The 12,185-nt window shown below is 32.3% G+C and overlaps 1 protein-coding gene across 4 annotated transcripts in view; it reads right to left on the reverse strand.

Moving 5' to 3' along the window:
• Positions 1-2,317: 2,317 nt before the first annotated feature.
• The window catches only part of LOC150084511 (lens epithelium-derived growth factor-like), a 316,821-nt gene continuing 306,953 nt past the window's right edge, over positions 2,318-12,185 (reverse strand). For all 4 annotated transcript variants that reach the window (XM_090375260.1, XM_090375258.1, XM_090375259.1 and 1 more), the window contains exon 17: positions 2,318-2,837. The gene's annotated coding sequence lies outside the window, so the exon portion shown is untranslated. The remainder of the gene's footprint in view (positions 2,838-12,185) is intronic.

Below are 12,185 nucleotides of genomic sequence, written 5' to 3' on the forward strand. Positions count from 1 at the left end.
ATGAAAATATGCAAAAGACAAGAAAATATCTGAAGCTTCACACTTAACAGATTCAGGTAATGAAAAATATTAGCAATGGCCACATGGTGCAAGGAAGCCTATGGCTTATGCTGCATCAGCCAAAAAAAAAAAAATAATAAAAAATAAATAAATAAAATAATAAGAATAAAATAATAAATAAGAGAAAAGGAAATGGACAACCTAAGCATTTCCCTCTTAGCTGACCTTTGAATTTCCCCAAACTGTCAACCTCTACCATCCATGTAGGTAACTTATTCCAATAATTTATAACTTGCAGGCTAAAATAAAACTTCCTGCAATCCAGTCTAAACATCTCACCCGTGACTTGAAATTATGTCACGGGTGACATAAAAATTATGTTCTAGAATCATTTATAACTGTGAAAATTTCGTCCTCATTCATTTTGCTTATGTCTCTCAGCCTTAAACATCTCATTCAAGTCCCCCCTCTAAGGTGCCTGAGTTTCCAAGCTTTGCAACCCACATATTCAAAGTCTTTCCATATATGGATGCCCTTTTGCCAATCTCACCAGGCAAGTTACCTGTCTCTGGACCCTTTCAAGAAGAACAATGTCTTTCTTTAGGTGCAGTCTCCATACCTGAACACAGTATTCCAAGTTTTGTCTAACAGCCTTATACAATGGGATTATGACATCCTTATCGCTAGAAGCAATTGTTCGATACATCATCAATTGGACACCATGGGCCTTCCTTGCAACTTGTCTACAATGCTCAGAGAACTTTGTGTCTGACCATATCATAACACCCAAGTCTCTTTCCTCCACTACCAGCTTCAGTTCAACTCCACCAAGTGTATAAGTTATTTTGGGGTTAATGTTCCAAAAGGTTCGATACCTTACATTTTGCTGGATTAAAGCATAGCTGCCATTTTTCTGACCATCCCTGAAGTCTATCTAGGTCATTCTTTAGGCAAGAAACAAAGGGGGAAAAAATTAAATATTACATTAACTGATATAAATATCAGTTTTATTTTCCAGTAAATATGTAAATAGCCAGAACGAATCTGGCTATCTTATGCAGGAATGTAGTTGGTCCTCTATTTCAGGAGTGGTATGTGCAGAGCACTACTAACAAACACTTAATTTCCTTAGAAGTTGGAACATGACTGACTGCTATTTGGCATGATTGATGAGCACAACAGCAGAATTTTTTTATCAGCAAACTCAACAGTAAGGATGATGGAAATTCTAAGTGACCACAATATTTCTAAGAATTCGTGGCTAAAAGGATATATCTACTACTACCTGGCCTGTTCTGGGTAGGAAAAAAAATCACCACACAGTACATCTGTGGCATGTGTTCCAAACATACCTAGCAACTGTTTGCCAAATCTTCCCAGACACAGTGAAAAGCTCACATGAATTAATGTATACTACAGAAAACAATGCTCACTTGCTACATCTTTTGTCATTTTGGGTTATATTATTACCAAAAGGAATAAAATGGAACCAATAAATATACATTTCTACAGCTGTAATGAGCTGTATGATTCCAACTACACTATGTTTTGTGAATGCAGTTTTCAGTTTCCGGGTATTTCAAGAGCCAATCGGCTTTCAGAAAATATATGTAAATTATGTGTTTAAAACAAAACTTAAAGATGGAAGTTAAATAAAATAAAATGAATTTTATTTTTCACTCTGAGTTATAAATCTTTTATTGTATATAAAAAAATTGAATAATGAATACTGAATTGCAGTTGTTTTAGCCAAACAGAAATTAAATAGAAAATATAAAAAATGTAATTTTTAAAAATATTTCTTGCCAGTTAGATTTGATTATGATATTCATAAATATAAGCATGGATTTAAAAAAAAAATATATGAAATATAAATTTTGCAATCCATTACGCATCAAATCCATAGATTAGCTTTCTCACTTTTAAGATTATTTCAAATTTTGTCTGTCAGCAAAGTAATAAGAAACTAGCATAAAATAGTTTTTTTGCTTACATATAAATATTTAATGAACCAGTTACCAATAACTGATATAAAAAGTTACATTATTTTGTACATACAAAGATTATTTTCTATATACATGTGTACTAATTTATAATGCATCTAATATCCATGTGACTGATAATATAAACCATACTGTGACAGTAATAAACAAAGAGTAACAAAAATGAAATAACAAAATTCCTTTTTTTTTCCAGAATAGAGTTAAATTATAGCAACAGCCATTAAATCTACAGCATGTAAAAAAATTAAAAATTTAAATGTTAAAAATTTTTCAATTTTACTATCATGAAGTAAATCATAGTAATTTCTTCAATCCAGCAACAATACTGGCAAGACCTACAATAGATATGCAGGTATACCAACATTTTGATTATTTTATTCTTTCATTTAATTTTACATTAAAAAATGGAATAGGCCCAGTACTCTGAAAAAAGCTTCATTCTAATCGAACCAGAAAACTTTTCAATGTATGGGTATCTTTTCAAAGTAAAATATTTCACATCAGCAGGAAACAGCATGATGCTTTTAGTTAGCTAACAAAATATTAAACTAATGGTCAATAGTAACTGCAAATGTACATTTCACATGGAAGAATATATTACAAAGAGAAAGAGTTATGTTTCAGAACATTTGTCAGTAGATGGATTCATTGCATACCTCTTTCTCGAAAAGTTTCATATAGAAACACGACATAAAAGCACTTACACTACTGAAAAAAAATTTACAGTATATTTAATGAGATGCCTGATGACAAATGTAGTCTTGAATTCATTGTACAGAAAAACTTGTGCATTTTCTGATGACTTGTGAGATGATGATAAAATACCTAACATTTCTAAAAGCAAACAGGAGAAAAATTAAACCATATAATTAAATTAAATTAAATTGAATTATAAGTTATATTTGCTTTATAATTATATAAATAGTTTTTTATTCCATCACTTCTCCCAAAAGCAATAAAAGCTCAATTATAACAGAAATATCAAAAAATTAGAAATTGTCTTGAACTGTTTCCATTTTATTTAGTGGTGTCTCTTGGGTCTACAGTGTTGTGACATGACGTGGAAGCGAAATATTCAACTAAAGTAATAAGTGTGTCAGTCTGGTAACAGACAGGCCCCCATCCAACACTTCCCAGCCTTTCATTTCAAAGAGGCTTAAGTTCCCCTCACAGAGAAGAGGAACTTAAGAATGCTCTTTAATTGGCGGAGGGGAAGAGGAAGATTGTAGTCAGCTGATCTCAGAAGTATGGGCATTACACTAATAGAAAATTAACAAGACATAAGCAAAAATTACTTAGTATAAATAAACGTTTTATTAAGAATCTTATCTGCTTATTCTTATATATTATTTAATTACCTTTTATTATTTTTTACTGTTCGTTCCAAACAATTTTTTTTAAATTCAAACAGCCATAGCTCCACAACCAAAGCTAAACATGTATTTACACGAACTTTTAATTAACGAAAAAAGTTATTACTTGTGGCTTCTTTTGTTTTCATAATAAAAGAGGCCACAAGTAATGGCTCAGTTACATAAGCTCCTGGAAGTATTATGCTCATGTAATGAAACTCTGGACCCCTTATAATGGATGTCAAATAAATAATTAAAAACATACACATTGGAATATACCAGGGGTATGATCATGCCCCTAAAATGAATTATGAAAAACAGCAGTGTTCACAGAACCAGATTTCATATTGGAAATTATATACTTGTATCTACTGTATATCCTATTATCATATTCCCAAGAAGGGAAATTAGCTAAAAATTGGCTGTATATATTTTTTATAAACAAAAAGGACTCGTCAGAGACTAATTACTCTAGACCAGTGTTTCCCAACGTGGGTCCCACGCCCCACATGGGGGCAATTTGATTGTTCAGGGGGGCAATTCAAAAATTGCTCGTCTAGAGTTTAAAACAACCGCCTACTATGATTTAACTTGTACAAAAGAAGAATTGTTGGTATCTCAATTTTAAATAAGCATTCGTTAAATGTTGTACTTTCTATAGAGCTGCACTTGAAAGTTTGGAGTAATATCAACTACAGTTTGCTCGGAGAGTATTGCTTACTATGCCTAGTGAAGGAATAGTACATACTGTATTGGACGATTGCTTATGGCATATGCAATGTGCAAGCAAAGTGATTGTCTACCGTAGCCTACCGCAAACTCAGCATGTTATATGAAATAGGTAATTCCTTTCATACAAACGCTCGTTTGGGCATCGTGACTGTACATTTGGATAGGTTTGACGATCTCAGATTAAAATAAAAATTACTTTGTCCACGCACAGAATTATTATTAATGAAGAACCGTGATATACAATGGTATGTATTTGTCATATATGTATTTCTGTGGTCTCAGTAAATAAGCAAATAAGTCCAAAAACTCGAATTTGCAGGAGAGGAAAAATAAACTTCACACTCTCATATAAACACGCATATATTCGAATATACAAATATTTATTACTCACGCTAAAACTACAATAACGAAGATAGCTGCGTGTCACATAATAGTAAATAATAAATACTTTATTATAGTGCACTTATCTCATTTTTGACAAATTAGACTTATCTGCTTGTTCACAGAGACCACAGATTTAATAGCCCGAATTCAGTAATTCGTGTGATTTATTCATTCAAAAAGCGTACTAATAATTAATTTTGATATATTAAAATAAAATTAAATTAACTTTAATGCATAGTTTATTTTTAGTTTTTGATTTATCTTATATTTATTTCTTTCAGTTGCGCAGTAAAATGAGTAGTGCAAGTAAAAAAAAAAGTTCGTCAGTATTCAGAGGAATACTTAAAATTTGGTTTCATACCCGCTATCCACGATCAAAGGTCACCTTTTTGTCTTTTATGCCAACAATGCTTGACCAACGAATCAATGAAGCGAGGTCGTCTTGAGGCGCATTTGAAGGCGAAACATAATGCTTATGTAAATTCAGATTTAGATTACTTTCAAACTTTAAAGAAGAATTTTGAAAAAAGAGCAACATTAAAGTCTCTGTTTATTGCTCATACTGCAACTGTCAATCGTACTCTTGAGGCTAGTTATGAAACTTCTTTACTCATTGCTAAATCTGGGAAAAATCATACTATAGGAGAGAATTTAATCAAACCATCAATATCAGCATTTCTTAAAACAGTTCTGGAAAAAGATGACAAAGACGTGAAAGCTATGCCACTCAATAACAATACTGTTAGCAGAAGAATAGATGAAATGAGTGAAGATATTGAAATACAACTTGTTGGAAAGCTGAAAACAAGAAAATTCTCAGTGCAAATGGATGAATCAACTTTGAGAGACAGTGAAGCCGTACTGATAACTTATGTGAGATATATTGATAAAGGTAATTTTGCTGAAGAAATGTTATTCTGTAAATCATTAGAGAGCACCACTACCTCCAAAGATATATATAATAAGCTAAAAAATTACTTAGATGACAATAATATACCAATGAAAAATATAACATCTTGCGCTTCAGATGGTGCTCCTAATATGATGGGCAAGAAAAATGGCTGCTTAAAATTGATGAAAGATGAGAATCCAGAAATGCTTCTTGTGCATTGTGTTATTCATAGGGAAAACTTGGTAGCTAAAAATATTTCGCCTGTTCTTCATGAAGTACTAAAATCAGTTATAAAATGTGTCAATGCTATTAAAGCTAATGCCAAATGTGAGCGTCTCTTCAAGCTTTTTTGTGAAGAACAAAATGGAGACCATGTGAGACTTTTACTTCACACTGAAGTAAGGTGGCTCTCGAAAGGGAACTGCTTGAAAAGATTCATGGAACTATTTGATACTATTAGTGACTTTTTAAGTGACAAACCTGAAATGAAGCATCTGTTAACGGTCGATGGTAAAGCATTTGTGAGTTATTTAGCCGATATCTTTGAAAAACTAAATATATTAAATAAACAACTTCAAGGAACAAATAAAACTCTCGTCGATGCAAAAGCGAAGATATTTGGTTTCATTACATTTATTGAATTATGTCAAAAATATATTTGTAACAAAAATTTTGAACAGTTTCGTTGGCTGCAAAAATGTGAAGTGACTGATACCGCTGTACTTGTTATTGTCGATCATCTGAAAATTCTATTCGCTGATTTAAAAGAAAGGTTTTCTGATTTAAAACAAATTGATTTTCCAACCTGGATGATGCAACCAATGTTAGTGGATTTGTCTGATGTATCAATGCAGTACCAAGAAGAACTCTCAGAAATGCAAAATGATGAGTCAGTTAAAACTTTATTCAATATAAAAGGAGCGATGGCATGGCTTTGTGATGAAACAGAAATTAAATACCCAAATTCAACCAACTTTGCAAGAGAGCTATTGTTACCGTTTCCATCTTCATATTTAGCTGAATGTGGATTTAGTGCCATAAATGATTTGTTCCTAAAGAAAAGAAATCGACTGGATATCACAAAACGGGGAGACTTGAGACTGAAGCTGACTAAATTGGAGCCCAATATAAAATCTCTCTGCGGCAAGCATCAAGCACAAGGGTCTCACTAAATTTAGTGCACTCATCTAGAAGTGACTTCACATGGAATGTTGAAATTATTAAACAATTAAATAATAATTACTAAAAATTAAAATATTATAAAAAATCTTTCATATAAATTATTTTGTACTTGAATTTTAGTTGTCCATTATATGTTTTGAAAATTTACTTACTGTTTTTTTCTTAATAATTTCCTAATGATTTCTTCCTAAAACCTAAGTTTTGTGTCCTGAACAAGTTGTAATTAGGCTTCATTTAGGAAATAATTCAATTTTTGAATATAAAAAATATGTATATCGGTGTTTCCCAACGTTACATAGGGGGCATCAGAATTTTAGAAAGACTTAGGTGGGGCATGGTAAAAAAAAGGTTGGGAAACACTGCTCTAGACACTCAGTTTCTCTCCTAAGCTAGAGATGCAATAAAAGAATATATCAGTGGAATGCTAATTACTAACAGCTACCTCTGGTGGGGAATACATTTACTAATCATCAAATGAGTTACATTATTTAATAATTTGTAAAATAATAAGAGGAGTTTACCTCAATGTAATACGTAGAACACTTCCGTATGATACTCTCCAGAAATTAAAACGAAAAAATTGAAAAACTTATATTAGACTACATTACTATGGCTCAGTTAAAGGAATTGAAGGCCAGAACATACAATATTCCTGCACTTTTCAGTCAGGTAAAATTACACAAGACTGGATTTCCTATTCGACCTATTGTTCCCTACAGGAACTCGGCATTTTCATCCTTAGCCACCCATGCATAGCATTATAAAACCCTTTAGACAGGTAATACAATTTGGGATTAAGAACTACTATACATTATTTAATAATCTTAAAAGACTGTAGACTTGGCGACAATGACAATTTATTCTCATTAGATGTTATCTCGTTATATACGAATGCAAACACTTAATACACATTAGATATTATTTGGGATATGTTAAATAATAACTCAATACCGATTAATTATACAAAGCTACCTATTAAGGAAATTTTTCACTTAATTAAACTGTTAGTTGAAGCCAACTATATCACCTTTCGAGACAAGGTGTACAAACAAATTTTTGGATTACCAATGGGTTTGAGCCTGAGTGGCCACAGATCTATCTCTCAACGATTGAGCATACACATTTGACACCTTTTCGACCCCGTATCACATACTATGGGAGGTATTTAGACGATGTTCTAGTTATTACTGATAGTAGTAGTACTATCCAAGACATTTTACACTCATTTAATAATATTGATTCTATACTCAAATTTACATTGGAAAGGGAGGATACGGATACAAAGTCATTAAACTTTCTAAACATTTCACGCTTACTCAGGACTCGAATAAAATCCAATTTAGCATCTATTGAAAACCTACAAACACCGGTATGCTTCTACATTATAATAGCTATCACCCGTTCATCTACAAAAGATCGATTATCTTTAATCAATTTCTAAATGCCTATAAATATTCAACGACTGAATCTGCTTTGGGCTCAGAAATACAAATATTAACTAGCAGGTTCTTAAAACAGGGGTTATCTCCTTGCCACAATAAACCGAATTAGGGTACAGGCTAAAGATAGGATACAAAATACTACACCAACCAACAACAGTAATATCAAAATATATTTTATTTTTGTCCCATATGTTGAACAGTGGTACAAACAGCTTAATAGATTCTTTAAAGATACCGAATTTAAAATTGTGGCCAGGCAAACACGGAAATTACACACTATACTGAACAATCGTTCGGTTCTTTCTGCGTTCACAACACAAATTAATGACCTTGTATACAACATTTCTTGCAGTGATTGCTACTCGTCTTACGAAGGTTCGACGTGTTTTTCTCTGAATATTCGTGTAAATCATCATGAAGCTTCAGTTCATGCTTCTCGTTCAGCAGCATCAGAATTAGCCTTTCATGCCATTAACGAAAAACATATTTTTTTATTTAACGAGGCCAAAATACTTAATGTCCAACATAATTATACGCGAGTATTAATTGCAGAAACCGTATAAATTAAATCGCACTAGAATTCTGTTAATGTTCATCGGCCATATTTAATCTCCAATGCGTGGACCTTTACGTGCATGCGCGAAGACAAATAATCACTATTTAAGTTTCATGTTCAACCCTATTCGGTAATTTTCATTCCTGTGATCACGACATATGGAAGGAAAATCGTTTTGAATATTTTCATTAGATTCTTTTTAATATTTTTAATTGCATTAAATTGATTTTTAATTGTGATGAATTGGTGTTTAATTATTTTTTACTCTAATGTAGGTTTTTCGATTTTTTCGTTTTAAATTTCTGGAGAGTATCATATGGAAGTGTTCTACATACTATATTGAGGTAAACTCCTCTTGTTATTTTACAAATATTAATATCAACATAGAACGTATTGAGCATTACAGCTCTGATTCATACTATCTAATTATTTAAAAAGTAAATTTTTGTAAACAGCAAGACATGACATCCTTTCTTCAACTAGAAGTTACACCCAGGATACCAAAAAGTGCTAAGGGCTAACTAGACAAAAATATTAATGAACTGACAAGTGATTTAAAGAGAAATCATGTGACTTCACTTCAGCACTATGGTAGGCCAGACAGTTTGGTTTTGATTTAGTTTGCTTGCTCAGGGTCCCACTGAATAAAAAGAGTAAGTATAAAGTATTTTCTTGTATAAAATTTCATGGGGGGGGGGAGAGAATTATGAAAAAAAATGTCTAAAAAAGCCCTTTAAGGGGTGATAATTAAAAAAAAGGTTGGGAAACACTGATCTAACAGAATTAGAGCACCCTAGTTACCTTCAGAACCAATAAGAGCTCAAGATTTCAAGCTGTTCCTCGCCAGGCTTTGCCTTTTGTCAGTTGCCTTCCTCCTTCCACAAATCCTTCAAATATAAATTTGGATTTTCTCAACATTGCATTAGGTCTTCACACCTCTGTGAGGAACCTGTCCACCTGTTATCCAGACTATGCTTCGTTTTTAATCTTAAGTAATCCATCCGAGCAAGCACGTATTTTAGATACTGACATTTGGCCAGTCGATGCAATTAAACTGTACAGGTCGTCTTCTGGCACTGCTGCCCATCTTGTCAGACCTACTCATACTAGTTAGCAGTTATCTTCCTGATGTATATCAACGTCGTTATCATTATTGTTACTATTTTATGTCAAATGTAATGTGTTGTAAAAAATATCACTGCTTTTCATCTCTCCCTTCTGCAACAAACTTTTGCTATAGTCGTCCTCACTGAAACTGGTTACACCCATACATACTTGATAGTGAAATTTTACCTCTCTCCTATTCTGTCTATCATTTGGATTGAGACTCGAAGGGTGGTGGCATTGCTATCTTTACCTATCACTTGGTCAAAATGTTGCAGTTCGCTAAATATTCTTCCATTGAAGGTATCTCTTTATTAGTTAATCATGCAGGAATGCTTCTGCTTATGCTTTTTTACCTTGCTCCCCAGTTTCTTTGGCCACCATTCAACAATTAGAGAACATTATAGGTGCAATGATCTTTTTGAAACCTCTGAAAGCAATACCACCTATTCTGGGTGATTTTAATGTCCCAACTGCCTTTGACCCAACTCGTTCACCAAATTCACCAGCTAAGCAATTTTGTAGCATTTGGTTTAGTAATGCCCTAACTCAAATCTGTAACTTTCCCACCCAGAACTCCTCCTACCTTGATTTAATTTTTATCCATGAATCAAACTCTCTTCTCAATTTCTAAGGGTGATAATTTCATTCAATCTGATCACTTCCTTATTATCGTTGATTTCCTTTCTTTTATTTCTGAACCTTCCTCTGACAGATACTTTATTTAGCTTTAGGCACACAGACTGGACTTCGTTAAATCGATTTTGGGCAATTGATTGGATTCCCATCCACAATTTTGAATTGATCGATCATTACAATGATTATCTGTACTTAATCCTCCATTCTGCAATTTCTGAGTTCGTTCCCATCAAATTCTCTTCCGCTAATCGTAGTAATTTCCCTCACTGGATGTTGAACATGCTTGTGAATTTAATTTGTTGTAAAAATTACCTCCACTAAAGGTATTTAAAACTCAAAACTAACTTTCGCTATTTTTCCTTTTGTTCCCTTAGATGCCATGTTAACAAAATTATTACATCTCAATATTCTCATTATCTTAATTCAGCCGAAGTTACTCGTAATTTCAATTTGAGACCATTGCATTCCTATCTCAAATGGCTATCAAGATCTTTAGAATTTCTATGTTAGCTAATGATTCGAATATCTCTGTCAACTGTCCTCTCTGCATTACTAATCTTTTTGCTACCCTGAACAACAACATTCTATTCCCTGTTATCTGTTTGAATATAATACTAATGACAGTTTTGATAGATTAGTTCTCACTACTGATGATGTCCAGTCAGCCATTTCTCGGCTTAAAGATTTCACTGCTCCTGGTCCCGATACCTTCCCTGCTCTTTTCTATAAGAAAAGTAGTTCGCCTTTAGCTCCAGTTCTTACAAATCTCTTCAATTACTATCTTCTTCATGGCTGTTATCGTTCAGAATTCAAATAGGCCTATGTCATCCCAATTTATAAAAATAGGGTGATAAGGCAATTAGTAATACATGTACTGAGAAAAGGAAGGTTTTCCTTTCTGATTTTCAAGTATTAGAACTGCTGTAAGTGAACTCATATCAGAAAGTCAGCAGAGCCTGAAAAGAAATTTCATTGCTGATCAAGAAAGAACATTATATAAATCACATAGTGTGGGATCACTTAGCATCTAGGATCTTCCTTGCCAGTGCAGTAATTTCTATGAAGCAAAAAAAAACAAAAAAACTGCATGATTACCAATTCCTAGAATTTAGTCTCTATTATCCCTTTCCCAAAGCCAAAAATGAAAAGGACGAATGATTACATCTAGGTTTGTTCCTCCTTAGGACATTAAAAAATGAAATATAAACAGGACAGTATATAAAGAGGAGCATTACAGCATTATTAGAATTTTTTTTTTTTTTTTTTTGCATGTTACTGAAATGAAATTTTTCTTAAAAAAATTTCCATTCAATAATATGTGAAAGTTAAGTAATTTTAAAACAATCCTTATATTTTTCTTTATAAATGGAACTCCAACTAAAAAAGATTCAGCTATTAATACTTTGAATATATCCAATAAAAGAATTTAACAAGTATAAACAATCTGCATAAAAAATAATAATTAAATGATTGTAATATTATCTGAAAATAATAAAAATACTTTAATTATTTTGCTAACTAGACTTTCAAAAGATAACTGATGAAAATATTTCATTCCATATCACTTAATATTAAAGAAAATAAATTTTGAGTTTGAAAATATTTACTTTTTTATATTAGTTCATAATAAGTGGGTTTAATTTGAATGGGGATTTAATAATAATTTTTTTGCAGAGAGGAATGCTTTGTTCCGATATAAAAACCTTTACTTTCTCTAATCATATAAGAATTTCTTGTATATGAGTAGTAATAAGAAGTATTTTTTTATGAAAATGGAAATTTTTTAAAAAAAATGCAACAGGATTTAAAACATTTGGTTCGAGTAGCTTATTTTAGTAAAATTGACATTTATGGAAAAATGGCCATTTTATCAGTGGGGATTCCCCCAGCTCCAAGTGA

Source organism: Mastigoproctus giganteus, chromosome 6 (assembly GCF_048544385.1).
Source record: "Mastigoproctus giganteus isolate SK-2022 chromosome 6, ASM4854438v1, whole genome shotgun sequence".
Classification (NCBI taxonomy): domain Eukaryota; kingdom Metazoa; phylum Arthropoda; class Arachnida; order Uropygi; family Thelyphonidae; genus Mastigoproctus; species Mastigoproctus giganteus.